The following is a 10,235-nucleotide window of genomic DNA, read 5'->3' as shown; positions in this document are numbered from 1 at the left end:
CATGTCATAGTTCTCTTCAAAGGCATGAAAGAATACATACTGGTGAGAAACCTTATGAATGTAGCCAGTGTGGTAAAACCTTTACACATTATGATAGTCTCCAAATACATAAAAGAACTCACAGTGGAGAAAAACCATATGGGTGTAATCAATGTGGTAAAGACTTTGTAAGTCAGAGTTGTCTCCTAGAACATAAAAGAACACATACTGGAGAGAAACCCTGTGAATGTAACCAATGTGGCAAAGCCTTTGCATGTTCCAAGAGTCTCCAAATACATCAAAGAGCACACACTGGAGAGAAACCCTATGAATGTAACCAATGTGGTAAAGCCTTTGCATATCACAGTGTTCTCCGAACTCATAAAAGAACACACACTGGAGAGAAACCCTATGAATGTAACCAATGTGATAAAGCTTTTACATATTACAGTGGTCTCCAAATACATAAAAGAACACACACTGGAGAGAAGCCCTATGAATGTAAGCAATGCGGTAAAGCCTTTGCATGTAGCAGTCATTTTCAAAGGCATAAAAGAATTCATACTGGAGAGAAAACCTATAATTGTAACCAGTGTGGTAAAGCCTTTGCAAGTAAAAGTAATCTCCAAATTCATAAAAGAACACACACTAGAGAGAAACCCCATGGATATAATCAATGCTGAAAAGACTTTGTAAGTCAGAGTCATCTCTTAGAACATGAAAGAAGACATACTGGAAAGAAACCCTATGAATGTACCCAATGTGGTAAAGCCTTTCCATATTACAGTGGTCTCCAAGTACATAAAAGAACACACACTGGAAGGAGTCCCTCTGAATGTGATTAATGTAGTAAAGCCTTTGCACATCATAATCGTCTCCAAATATATAAAAGAACACATAGTGGAAAGAAACCCTGTGAATACAACCAATGTGGTAAAGCATTTCTATATTTCAGTGGTCTCCAAATACATAAAAGAACACACAAACAGGAGACAAACTATATGAATGTAATCAGTGCAATAAAGTCTTTGTACATCAGAATTACCTTCTCTATATAAAAGAACACATACTGGAGAGAAACCCTATGAATGTTATCAATGTGATAAAGCTTTTCTAAGACTGAGACAGCTAGAATGTAAAACAATACATACATACCAGAGAGAAACCCTATGAGTGTAACGAATATGGTAAAATCTTTGCATGTCATTATCATCTTTGGAAACATGAATGAATTCATACTACAAGAAGCTGTATGAATGTATTTGATATGGTGAACTTTTGTACAATTACATACTTGTCATCATGAAAGAATTCAAACTGGAGAGAAATTCTATGAATATGAGCAATGTGCTAAGGCCTTTGTGTTATGGGCCACTGAGATTCAACACTATTCAATGACCAGGTCAATATAAATGTCAAGAACTTATTTCAGTCAAGCTACTACTGACTAATCAGGGCACATGATCAAACTCAGCAGCTGAACTGTGCCACAAACACTCCTGTCGCTGAACCAGAATATTTAAAAAAAAAAAAAAACAAAAAAACAAAACAACTTTTTAGCCTGAAAATCAAAAAACATCTGCACTATTATGTATATATTTTTTCATCTCTCAGGATTTAGGAATAAGGGATGTCCTTATGTAGCTAATCTATGTCCACTGATGCAGAATATAGGTTTTGCAGCCTAACCAATAATATCTATTTGTTCTTTTGTATTTAGGAACAGTCATTATATTTTGAAGAACAAAAGACAAATAGCATAAGCTGTGATTAGGAAGAGTCATGTTTAGGGGAACAAAAGATAAAAAATAGGAGCTGGTCTGGTATTTGGAAGTCTCCATCTCCTCTAGACCCTGGAGAGATAAACTTAGCCTTACCCTATGATGGCATGGAGACTGATAAAAAAGAGGCAATACCTAAGACAGGTTTCTTTTGCTTCTTCCTAATGTTTGTATATTATAGTCATCTTCAATAACATAAAAGGATACATATTAGAGAAGAACCCTATAAATGTAATCAATATCATAATCCTCCTTCACTATAGTTACCTACAAATACATAAAAGAACACACACTTGTGAGAAACAGTATGAATGTAACCAATGTGGTAAAGTCTTTCCACAACATAGTCATCTCCTAATCTATAAAAGAATACACACAGAGCTGCCACCTAACAGGAGCAGCATGTGTGTGCTGCAGGCTTTTTGCCATGTTTGTGTAGTGGATCCACCTGGCTCAAGCAGGAGGGAGCTGATTGAGGCTGTGGTCACGGCCAACGCAGCCTGCCCCTATCCACAAAGTCCATTTGAACCTCCACTACCTGAGTCAGACTCTGAACAACAAAAAGCAGACAGTCTGCATGGTGCATTTGAGGAACTCAAGATGTTGGACAACAGAAGCACTCTAAAAGAGATAGCTCATCAAAGACTCATAGAAGATATGCTGAATGCCCTGGCAGTTCTTTGAAGCCCTTGCAAACAAACCCTATCCCCTGGAGGACTATGATGTCTCCTTGAAGGTGGCATGCTCACCATTAAGCTGAGCGGGGACCTAGGAAACTACATAATCAACAAGCAGGACCCAAAGAAGCAAATCCAGCTATCTTCTCCCTCCAGTAGCCCCAAACACTATAACTAGACTGGGAAAAATTGGGTGTAGTCCCATAGCAGTGTGTCTGCATGAGCTGCTGGCCAGGTTGCTGACTGAAGCATTAAGCACCAAATTGGACTTGTCTTCATTGGCCTATTCTGGAAAAGTCACTTGAATGCATGCCAAATTTAAAGATGTGAAAAAGTATCAGGCAAAGACCTAGCCTCCTTCTGTAACTGATTGTCCGGTTTCCCATGCCTGCTTCTGAAGACAGTCACACTGTGTGTGACAGCCTGTGAAAAAAGTACATTACCTCACCTTCTCCCAAAAATGCACACTGGAGAGAAATTCTAAGAATGTAACCAGTGTGTTAAAGACTTAGCATTTCTTAGTGGTCTACAAATACTTAAAAGAACACATACTATTTAGAAACTCTACAAATGTAGTCAATGTGATAAAGCCTTTTAAAACACAACGCACATATCTATGAATTCATAAAAGAACACATACTGAAGATGTGTGCCTACAGACCAGCAATGTGGGAAAGCCTTTGTATGTACTGGTAGTCATTAAAATTATGACAAAAAAGCCATACTCCAGGGAAACACCATGAATGTAGTCAGTGTGGTAAAGGTTTGCACTTCATGGTAACTTTATACAAGAGTAAAACCTTTAGCATGTAATTAGTCTGTTAAAGACAGTGTATATCACAATAGCCTTTGAAGATCTGAGAGAACTAAATGGAATCTATAAATATAAAGGCTTTGGTAAGATCATTAGCCAACATACTGATTTTCACTTATACAAGATTATGCTGGGATAAGCATGTGACAAGTGTCTATAATCTATTCAACCATGATGATGTTCCTCCTTATTTTGTTTCTACTTGCAAGCTCATATAGACAAAAGCCCTGTAAATTTAATGAATAAGGTATATTTTTATATACCTTTTATATTTCACAATTCTCTTCAATTACATGAAAAACATCATCTAGGTGTAAAGCTTTATGGATGTGTATCAGTGCCTTATCTTTTGCTGTAAAATAGAATATCAAAAGCAACTTATAAAGCAGTTTAATTTGATGTATGTTTCCAGAGGGATATGGGATCAGGGTGACAATGGCAATGTAAAAAATGTCACATGTCAGCTAAAACAGGAAGTTCTGAGCTCATATCAGCAAGCTGAAGCATGAAGCAGAGAGTGGAAACTAGAAATTGTGTGTTGATGTAAAACTCTCAAGCCCATTCCCAGTGACATATTTACTTCAGCAGGGCAATATTTCTTAAATCTCTCCAATGGAAACCACCAACTGAAGAGGACTGATTTTTCTGACTTGAAGCCTACATGCTTCCTGTCTCTTATCTTACATGAACCAATACATGATGAAGAAAAACTCAGTAGGTAAGCTTTCAGGTGCCTTAACACCTGAGTTACTGGAATGAATCCTTACAGAAGAAAAACATCATGGGATGTCATTGTGTCTCTGTGTGTGTATGTATGTGTACATTAATGCTGGTTTCCATGAATGTTGAACACTGGTATTCTTGTAGGAGGAATTCAAGGAAGTTGTTAAAAGCCTGACTTGGTCCTGGGTATGAAATTATCTTAACTGCTCAGCCAGGTCTCTAGTCTTGTAAATATTTTAAAGACTTTATATGTCTTCATGATGTCAGGACATTCAGGAAAGAACTCATACAAGAGAAAAACCCTATTCTTGTAAACAATTTGATACAGGCTTTAGATCTCATAGTTGTATTCAATTTCAAGAAAAAAAAATCAAACGTGTTTTAAAACTTTTCATAGTAGTTTTGAAGGAAGTAAATAATTTACCATATTCATTCAAGTGTAATGGAAGAGATCTCAGATTCTTGTGCTATTCTGTATGGCCATGAAAGGGACAGCTTAACATGGTTCCCACCCATGGAGCAGGGCTAGCAGGGTGTTGGCCTCCACAAGTGTTGACAGTTGCTGTGGACCTAGGGCTTATTTGTATAATGATGTACATAATTTACTTCATGTTTCTCCTTTTGGAAATATTTTCCCTCCCAAGGTTATTGGGTAATGTTCTTCCTGCCAAGGATATTGACTACATGATAATTAGAAACAGCATGAGTCCAGGGAACAAGGGTGTGTATATGTTCCTCAGCAAAATGCTAAATGCTGTGACCTTCAAGACAGCTGTTAAGGATGTGGGAAAGAAATTTGCAAATGCAAACTCAAAAATATATAATTTCTTTTTTTTAATTATTTTTCCTTTATTGATATATATTTTTATTTACATTTCAAATGATTTCCCCTTTTCTGAGTCCCCACTCCCTGCAAGACCTATAAGCCCTCTTCCCTCCCCCTGTTCCTCCATCTACCCCTTCCCACTTTCCTGTTCTGGTATTCCCTTATACTGTTGCATTGAGTCTTTTCAGAACCAGGGGCCACTCTTCCATTCTTTTTGGACATCATTTAATATGTGGATTATGTCTTGGGTATTCAAAGTTTCTAAGCTAATATCCACTTATCAGTGAGTGCATACCATGATTGATCTTTTGAGACTGTGTTACCTCACTTAGTATGATGTTCTCCAAAATATATAATTTCATAACTATGGAAAATATAAAAATTCAGTGTAATTGTATGAGGGGCTTCATAGAGCTAAAATAACAAAGACAACTACAATAATAATGAGCTTCTCAGAGAGATATAAAAGTAGGGTAGTTCCTGAGTTTAAGGGCAGCCTGGAACAGAGAGAGGTTTGGCACAGATTCGGTGAGAATGGTAATTTCAGGATGGGATCCCTCACAGGTAGTTAATTGTCTCTGCTTACAAAGTTAGGCAAATCTTTGAATTCAGTTGCTATGTTAAAAAATGTACTTGATGTCATTTCTAAGAATCAAGGGGATAAGATCATAAGGCAGTGATTTGTTGGATAATCAAAAGGGAATCTCGGGTGGACTATGGAGTTTATATGAAAATAAAAGACTAATTTGGTTTGCAAAAACTGAGTTGTCTGGTGATTTTCACAAAGCTCTCTCAAGCAGAACACTTTTTGGATGTGGTGGTGTATGAGTGTGCATGTGGTATAGACCAAGTGTTATAATCTACATAACACTATAGCTTCTACCCATGATTGACTTTCAATTTGAAGCCCTGTCTCCTAAGGGAATTATTTAGAAATGCTAGATAATATAGTAGCAATGGGGTTCATTTAAAGAAAAATAAATGTGTGTGTGTGTGTGTGTGTGTGTAATGTTATGAGTTTTTAGTGCCATGACACATATCTGCAGGAAGAGAGGTTTGTGGGGTCTATTTGGACATCTTTATATGATGATCAATATTAGGTTGCCAGCTTTGCACACCACAGATAGTTCCCAGTGAGCTATCTCTCTCATGATACTAGAATAAGATTAGTTGAAACATTACAATATCAGTAAAACATTGTGTTCTTCTCAGAATGTAAACATTGTCATCTAAGAATGGAGAAAACAAGATAATTGAAATAATAAATCCTATTTGTAAATGAAAATGGTATGTTGCTATCTTTTGGAGGGAATGTGTTTGCTTATTGTTAAGAGTAAACAACTGTTCATAACAATTGCTCAGAACCAGAAATGAATGCCAGAGAATTGTCTCAGTAAAGGGTAAAGTTGGTTGTTTCTAAGCCTGATAACCTGAGTTTAATGTCTGGGAGAACCATATTACTCCTACAGATGTTTCTCTTCTTTTCAGTTTATAACACTTGGCCTGTACCATATGCACACTCACACACCACCACATCCAAAAAGTAACTTTTAAACCCAAAAAAGGGCCAGTGAGATCACTTGAACCAAATCACTTTCTGGGATTCATTTGTAGAACTCACAAAGGCAAAATAGATACTAGACACCAATAAGTTGTCCTCTACCTGTCACATATACACCATGGCACAGGTGTATATACACAAACACAGCTCAAATATTTTAATTGTATAATATTAACAAAGTAATAACCCAATTATTGAGAATACATAAATTGATTTGCCAGATTAAATTATTGTAGAATTTCAAGATGTACTGCTATTCTTCAAAACAATGAAGGTTCCTTTGTGAATATATCTTTTCATTCTCCAATTCAAAAGATAGGTTATTTTAAAAATACATCTAAGCTAGCCTTAAAGGTATGTTTCTGTAGTCCTAACACCTGAAAGACAGACTTGACTATGTGAAGATATCCTGTCTCAAAAGTATTCTAAAAATGAAGAGTATATCTTAAATTATGAAAAAATTTCTAATATAATCTGACTGGACTCTGACTGACTCAAAGGTAACATTTTGTTATCTTTTGTCACGTTAGAAAACTGCATTAATGCCGGGCAGTGGTGGCACACGTCTGTGATCCCAGCACTCTGAGAGGCAGAGGCAGGCAGATTTCTGAGTTCGAGGCCAGCCTGGTCTACAGAGTGAGTTCCAGGACAGCCAGGGCTATACAGAGAAACCCTGTCTCGACAAAACCAAAGCCAAAAAGAAAAAAAGAAAACTGTATTAATAATAAAAATAAGCAATGTGTAGAGACCATTTACAGAGGCGCATAAAACTATTGAATCCTTAGACAAATGTCTAGCAGGGCCTACATCATCTTCAAGTGATAGGAGACAGAATAGTAATGGAACATCTTCATCCTTTGCATTATAAGCAGATGTATGAGAGCTGCAGGTTTAGTTGTAATGCTCACATTGCATACCCAAGTTTGGTTCCTAGAACCCACATCAGATGATGCAGGTTTGCCCGTATTCTCAATTCTAGGACAACTCATGCATTTTTCTGACCGCTCAGAGCACCAGTTATGCAAATGGTGAAAAGGCACATGCATTTTGATTCCCTATTGTAAAAAGGGTTTTCTTTGTGTATGTCATGTAAAAAAAAAAAAATTGAAATCCATTTAACTTAGGCAGATAAAGTTGTACACTGTGTATACCAAGTGCATTCCTGGTATCAGAATAAGCCAGAAGAGTGTCTGATCCCCCATGATTGGACTTATAGACAGCTTTGAACTTTTTTAGGTGCTGGAAATCAAAGATAAGCCCTGTGGATCAGGAGCCAATGCTCTTCTGGACTGAACCCTCTATTCATTACCATGAGCACTGTCACTAATAGCACTAATAGTTGCTCCAATGTTCATCATTACCTCAGCCCTGATAACTCAGAAGAAATAGAAGTTATAGCCTCAAAAAAGTAACTTTAATTTGGTGGTTAAAGTCGTTTTATAGCCCAAATCTCCACAAAATAGAGAAGAAAGGAGAAAAAGTGAGAGAAACTGATGATACAAATCTCTAAATAAAGACTGGTTGCCCACTTGGATGTTGTAAATAGCAGCAGTGGGAACTTACAAATACACATGCATATGCACTTCTGCTGGAGGTTATGCCTATTTTAAGAAGTTAAACGAAATTGCAGGCATGAATACCAACATCTCTAAATGGGATTGTATTTTTTTTTCTAAATAGTTAGAATACAGGACAGTCTAAACTCTTAAACTATCAAAATTATTTATAAGACTAAAGTATCTTTTACTCTTAACAATTTACTTTGCTTTTTATAATTCATAACGTCCATTTTCTTCTATAAGCATTAAGCTGAGTAAATACAGAAAGTAATTGAGAGCATATAATATATAATCTAAACTTTTTTTTTGCATTGGTACTTTTTTTTATTCGATATATATTTTATTTACATTTCAAATGATTTCCCCTTTTCTAGTCCCCCACTTCCCGAAAGTCCCGTAAGCCCCCTTCTCTTCCCCTGTCCTCCCACCCACCCCTTACCACTTCCACGTTCTGGTTTTGCCGAATACTGCTTCACTGAGTCTTTCCAGAACAAGGGGCCACTCCTCCTTTCTTCTTGTACCTCATTTGATGTGTGGATTATGTTTTGGGTATTCCAGTTTTCTAGGTTAATATCCACTTATTAATGAGTGCATACCATGATTGACCTTTTGAGTTTCGGTTACCTCACTTAGTATGATATTCTCTAGCTCCATCCATTTGCCTAAGAATTTCATGAATTCATTGTTTCTAATGGCTGAATAGTACTCCATTGTGTAGATATACCGCATTTTTTTGCATCCACTCTTCTGTTGAGGGATACCTGGGTTCTTTCCAGCATCTGGCAATTATAAATAGGGCTGCTATGAACATAGTAGAGCATGTATCCTTATTAAAAGGTGGGGAATCCTCTGGGTATATGCCCAGGAGTGGTATAGCAGGATCTTCTGGAAGTGAGGTGCCCAGTTTTCGGAGGAACTGCCAGACTGATTTCCAGAGTGGTTGTACCAATTTGCAACCCCACCAGCAGTGGAGGAGTGTTTCTCTTTCTCCACACCCTCTCCAACACCTGCTGTCTCCTGAATTTTTAATCTTAGCCATTCTGACTGGTGTAAGGTGAAATCTCAGGGTTGTTTTGATTTGCATTTCCCTAATGACTAATGAAGTTGAGCATTTTTTAAGATGCTTCTCCGCCATCCAAAGTTCTTCAGGTGAGAATTCTTTGTTTAACTCTGTACCCCATTTTTTAATAGGGTTGTATGGTTTTCTGGAGTCTAACTTCTTGAGTTCTTTATATATATTGGATATTAGCACTCTATCGGATATAGGATTGGTGAAGATCTTTTCCCAATTTGTTGGTTGCCGATTTGTCCTCTTGATGGTGTCCTTTGCCTTACAGAAACTTTGTAATTTTATGAGGTCCCATTTGTCAATTCTTGATCTTAGAGCATACGCTATTGGTGTTCTGTTCAGAAACTTTCTCCCTGTACTGATGTCCTCAAGGGTCTTCCTCAGTTTGTTTTCTATTAGCTTCAGAGTGTCTGACTTTATGTGGAGGTCCTTGATCCATTTGGATTTGAGCTTAGTACAAGGAGACAAGGATGGATCAATTCGCATTCTTCTGCATGCTGACCTCCAGATGAACCAGCACCATTTGTTGAAAAGGCTATCTTTTTTCCATTGGATGTTTTCAGCCTCTTTGTCGAGGATCAAGTGGACATAGGTGTGTGGGTTCATTTCTGGATCTTCAATCCTGTTCCATTGATCCTCCTGCCTGTCACTGTACCAATACCATGCAGTTTTTAACACTATTGCTCTGTAGTATTGCTTGAGGTCAGGGATACTGATTCCCCCAGAATTTCTTTTGTTGCTGAGAATAGTTTTAGCTATCCTGGGTTTTTTGTTATTCCAGATGAATTTGATAATTGCTCTTTCTAACTCTGTGAAGAATTGAGTTGGGATTTTGATGGGTATTGCATTGAATCTGTATATTGCTTTTGGCAAAATGGCCATTTTAACTATATTGATTCTACTGATCCATGAGCATGGGAGGTTTTCCCATTTTTTGAGGTCTTCTTCCATTTCCTTCTTCAGAGTCTTGAAGTTCTTGTCATACAGATCTTTCACATGCTTGGTAAGAGTCACCCCAAGATACTTTATACTGTTTGTGGCTATTGTGAAGGGGGTCATTTCCCTAATTTCTTTCTCAGCCAGCTTATCCGTTGAGTATAGGAAGGCCACTGATTTGATTGAGTTGATTTTATAACCTGCCACTTTGCTGAAGTTGTTTATCAGCTGTAGGAGTTCTCTAGTGGAGTTTTTTGGGTCACTTAGGTAGACTAACATGTCGTCTGCAAATAATGATAGTTTGACTTCT

General features: G+C 37.3%; 2 pseudogenes; both read left to right on the top strand.

Moving 5' to 3' along the window:
- The first annotated feature begins 35 nt into the window (after positions 1-35).
- On the top strand, positions 36-1,037 carry LOC127672520 (zinc finger protein 431-like; annotated as a pseudogene).
- Positions 1,038-1,163: 126 nt separating this feature from the next.
- On the top strand, positions 1,164-2,742 carry LOC127672519 (frataxin, mitochondrial-like; annotated as a pseudogene).
- Positions 2,743-10,235: the final 7,493 nt, after the last annotated feature.

The sequence above is a fragment of the Apodemus sylvaticus genome, chromosome 22 (genome assembly GCF_947179515.1).
Source record: "Apodemus sylvaticus chromosome 22, mApoSyl1.1, whole genome shotgun sequence".
Taxonomy (NCBI): domain Eukaryota; kingdom Metazoa; phylum Chordata; class Mammalia; order Rodentia; family Muridae; genus Apodemus; species Apodemus sylvaticus.
This window is presented reverse-complemented; position numbering and strand designations above follow the sequence as displayed.